Raw genomic sequence first — 5,114 nt, forward strand, 5'->3', positions numbered from 1 at the left:
TAGCCGATTCCCCTAGACAAAACGAGCATCAATCTAAGGGGAAAAAGTGTATTGTAGGGGTGAACCTCCGCTTTAACCAACATAAATTTATTGAAAAATAAAATTATAAAAACTACCCACAAGCATGAGAATATAATATCGCTCAGCAAACCACTTGTCTGTGGCTCAAAAGTTCTGAACTCGGCAGTCTCTAGACCATGGGTCTTCAAACTACGGCCCTTCAGTTGTTCAGGAACTACAATTCCCATCATGCCTAGTCATGTCTGTGAATGTCAGTGTGTTACAATGCCTCATGGGATGTGTAGTTCTACAACAGCTGGAGGGCCGTAGTTTGAGGATCCCTGCTCTAGACCATGGGGGGACCTCACTAGGGCCCCTGCTGCCTGTCGCGCTTTGAAGGATTATCCTTCTTCCTCAGAGCCTTTGTAGAGAAGTAAAAGCTTTCAAAATGCGTCAGTGGCCATGGGGAGATCCCTCTATGATCTGGAGACTGTTGACAAGATCAGAGCATGTCCCCAGAGCCTAATCATGGGGAACATGGGACAGTGAAATGCGCTGGGTGGGGGGCGTGGCAGAGGCTGTCATAAACCTCCTAATAGGGTTTTGCTGTGATGTGCAACTTAGGACTTCCTTTCCCCACTGAATATCCTATGAGAGACACAGAAATTCCGATACAGTTGGGTTATACTGCCCCTACAGGAGGTGGGAACACTGGCAATAAATGAAAATTGCAAGCCAGCCCCTACATGACCCCTCCCCTACCCAGCATGCCTCTGTTATTTTGCGAGTTTCCTATGAGGATCTACAACAAAAATGACAGGTGGCGCTCAAGGCTCCACCAGTTCCTCTTGCATGACAAACCGATAGAAGTGCTGACAAGGACAGAGCTTTTCCCAGTTCAAAACATGCAGTGGGGGAAAGGAAGTCGTAAAAGTCACTCAAGTATATAGAAAAAGCCTAAAGGGCGCCAACTAAGAGCAGTATATAGAGAAAGACGTTCAAAAAAATAGCAAGCGGCAACTCGCAGGATGCATGAGGATGAGAGCATGTCATTCACCCAGTGTGGGTAGCTGTTGAGCTTTGGTGTGTCTTCAGGAAGCAGATGCCACTGTCAGAAGCTGTGTAGGACACCAGAAATGAAACCGGAAATCCTGGAGTGCATGGCCTGAGCAAGACTGGAAGTGACGTCACAGCTGGGAGGGCGTGGCTACATTTTTCAGAGCAGGGTGGCTCCAGGATTTCCGGTTTCATGTCAGGAGCTGTGTGGGACATCAGAAAAAAAACTGAAATTCTGGAGCGTATGGACTTCTCAAGACTGGAAGTGATGTTGCACCTGAGAGGGCCACAACGTGGGGGCGTGGCTTCATGTTTCGGAGCAGGGTGGCTCCAGGATTTCCGGTTTCATGTCAGGAACTTTGTAGGACACCAGAAAGGAAACCGGAAATCCTGGAGCCACCTTGCTCCGAAACGTGGCCAGGCACCCCACATTGCCGCCCTCTGAGGTGTGACGTCACTTCCAATCTTGCGCAGTCCATGTGCTCCATGACTTCTGGTTTAGTTTCTGGTGTCCTACACAGTTCCCGACAGCAGAATCTGCCTACTGACTCCTAAAGACACAATGAGGTTCAATAGAAAACTGCACTGGGTGGAGGACATGCTCTTATCCTTATGCATCTTGTGAGTTTCCACTTGTGATCTTTTTTTTTTAAAGAAAAGTCTCTTCCTATATACTGCACTTAGTTGGCGCCCTCTAGTCTCTTCCTATACACTGCACTTAGTTGGCGCCCTCTAGTCTCTTCCTATACACTGCACTTAGTTGGCGTCCTGTAATCTCTTCCTATATATTGCACTTAGTTGGCACCCTCTGCTTTTTCCTTTATATATTCTAACATCCCCAGCCCATTACATACTGCTCTTCCACCAATCGGTTGCTCCTGTCTCCTCAGTACATGTAGGCTCTATGCAGCCACACAAAACAAAAAAAAAAACTCTGTAGTACCTGATCCCCCCTCCGTGGCAGGACAGGATAGATGTAAGCATGGCCAGGACAAAGGGTGGGGAGGAGTGGAAGCTGCCCTGGGCAGAGCAAGGGGACAAAGAATGGATAGAGGGCAGTAAACCATTTAGTGGGAAAGGAGGCGCAGGTCTACATCTTTGCCCTAGGCGCTAGACAAACCTTTTGGATGTTATAAGCGGTCAGGTCTACTGGTCCTTGAGCGGCTGGGTGAACTTACTGTGTACACGTGGTGGCCCATCCTGCCGCTAATATAGGATGAAAGTGGGCTCCTAAGGGGTATTTTCGGACAGGTTGGGCAAGGCCTACATGTATGAAGGGGGACAGGAGCAACAATGGAGGTGTGGTGTGTCATGTGCTGGGGATGCCGGAGTTGGTGCCCTCATGAAAATGGTGCCAGTGATGACTATTCCTGACGGCGTATTCCCAGATCCAAGCATTGCAGGGTGGAGACAACAGCTATACCATTTTTTCGAGGGGACACCAAACATGAATTGTACTTCCTGTTTTCAGCAAAACGAGACCCTTTTCACACAATCCGCCTAATTTTTTGATAAAATTGATGTAGGTACTCCTTCCTCACCAGTAGACCATTATTAGGTGGCGCAACCACCCAACTTATCCAACCGTACCATCAGGTAGGTATGTCACTATTGGAACATCATCGATGTGTCGCTGACGTACAATGTTAGTGAAGGGCTTTTCTGGTCCACCACATTGGCCTATCTCAGGAATGTGGCCAGAGCCTTCAGAATCTCAGATGACTTCCCACTCGTAGAGATATCATTTATATTGCCATCTGGAAGTAGACCCCTCATTTGTTGTAACTAATTCTTGTTCTTACTGCATGTCCTACCCGGGACCGGGGTGGTATTTGTCCCTGGCATTCTCTGAAATAGTGTGCATGTCCTGTCCTTGCTATATAGAATAATGGCCAGCCCGAGTGGAGGGAGGGGGGCGGGGTGCAATTATTTTCTATTGCTGGGTATGTGGCTACAACAACATCATATATCTGCCATCACACGGGAGCGGGGTCCGGGATCCGGGAATGGTTGTTTTAGCAAACAAAAAGTATAATCTTCTGATGAACTGCAATAAAGGTTTTCGAATAGATGGGTGTGTCTGTGTGTTTTCTACAAACCTCTATAGTATAGGCTACTCCCCCATGGATAGAATATGACCCTATAAGCCACTCCCCCACAGATAGAATATGGTTCCATAAGCCACTCCCCAATGTATAGGATGTGCTCCCATAAGCCACTCCCCCATAGATAGGATATGATTCTGTAAGTCACTCCACAATGTATAGGATATAGTTCTATAAGCCACTCCCCATTAGATAGGATATAAGCCACTTCCCATTAACAGGATATGCACCTATAAGCCACTCCCCGTGAACAGGATATGCACTTATAAGCCACTCCCCATAGATAAGATATAAGCCAATCCGCCCATAAATAGGATATGCTCTTATAACTTGATATTATATTGATAGGATATAAGCAACTCCCCGTAAATAGGATATGCTCCTATAAGCCACTCCCTCATGTACAGAATATGCTCCTATAGGGCACTCCCTCATAAATCGGATATGTACCTATAAGCCACTCTCCCATAGTTAGGATATAAGCCACTCCCCATAAATAGTAATTGCACTTATAAACCACTCCCCATAGATAAGATATAAGCCAATCCCACCATAAATAGGATATGCTCCTATAAGCCACTCCCTCATGGACAGGATATGCTCCTATAGGGCACTCCCCCATAAAAATTGTATGCTCCTATAAACCATCACCCCTATAGATAGGGAATAATTTAATAAACCGCCCCCCCCCCCCCATAAATAGGATATGCTCCTATAAGCCACTTTCCTATAGACTGAATATGCTTTAATAAGCCACTCCCCATAAATAGGATATGCTCCTATAAGCCATTCCCTCATGGATAAGATATGCTCCTATAAGCCACTCCCTCATGGATAAGATATGCTCCTATAAGCCACTCCCTCATGGATAAGATATGCTCCTATAGGGCACTCCCCCATAAAAAGGATATGTTTCTATAAGCCACTTTTCCATAGATAGGATATAATGTAATAGATATGCTCCAATAAGCCACTCCCTCATAAATAGGATATGCTCCTATAAGCCATCACCCCTACAGATAGGATATGGTCCTATTAGTCACTCCCCTTTGGGTAGGATATGCCACTCCCCCATAGATAGGATATGCACCTATAAGCCACTCTCTCATAGGATATAAAATCCAATAAGCCACACCCCTCATAAATAGGATATGCACTGGTATGCCACTCCCCCATAGGCAGGATATGCTCCTATAATAATAATAAACATTCTTTTATAGAACACCTTTAAAGGTATCTTCTCAAATTGCTTTTCAAAGAAAACAAACGTTAAGCCCCTCCCCCATAGACAGGGTATACTCTTGTAAGCCACTCCCCCATAGATAGGATATGATTTCATAAGCCACTCCCCATACACAGGATATGCCACTCCCCCATAGATAGGGTATGCTCCTATAAGCCACTCCCCCATAGATTGGATATGCTCCTATAGCCACTCCCCCATAGATAGGGTATGATCCTATAAGCCACTCCCCCATAGATTGGATATGCTCCTATAAGCCACTTCCCCATAGACAGAATATGCTCCTATAAGCCAATCCCATATAAATAGGATATGCTCCTATAAGCCACTCCCCCATAGACAGGCTATGCTCCTATAAGCCACTCCCCATAAATAGGATATGCTCCCATAAGCCATTCCCCATACTGGGATTTTGGGGTCCTTGGTGACCCCCCTATACAACATCACCCCTCTTCACTCGCTACATTTCCTTTTTTATACATATTCCATCTGCAATGACTGTGTTTTATCTAAAAGTAAAGACAAAACCCCTGTCACCTTCTGTGAACAAGCCTGAAACCATGTGTCTTTAGATTCCCGGGCTACGACAAAATGGCCGGGCGGCCATGTTGGATTCTGGCGGAAGAGAGGCGTGGAACGCACGAGCAGGAAAGGAAAAAAGCCTGTGTGCGTTCCACATGGCGGAAGTGGGCGGGGGCGCTCCCAGGGGA

At 46.2% G+C, this 5,114-nt stretch overlaps 1 protein-coding gene across 1 annotated transcript in view; it reads right to left on the reverse strand.

Moving 5' to 3' along the window:
• LOC120910202 (gastrula zinc finger protein XlCGF26.1-like) overlaps window positions 1-5,114 on the reverse strand; it is a 1,148,070-nt gene that overhangs the window by 133,830 nt on the left and 1,009,126 nt on the right. The gene's annotated exons all lie outside the window — the stretch shown is intronic.

This window comes from Rana temporaria, chromosome 8 (genome assembly GCF_905171775.1).
Source record: "Rana temporaria chromosome 8, aRanTem1.1, whole genome shotgun sequence".
Classification (NCBI taxonomy): Eukaryota; Metazoa; Chordata; class Amphibia; order Anura; family Ranidae; genus Rana; species Rana temporaria.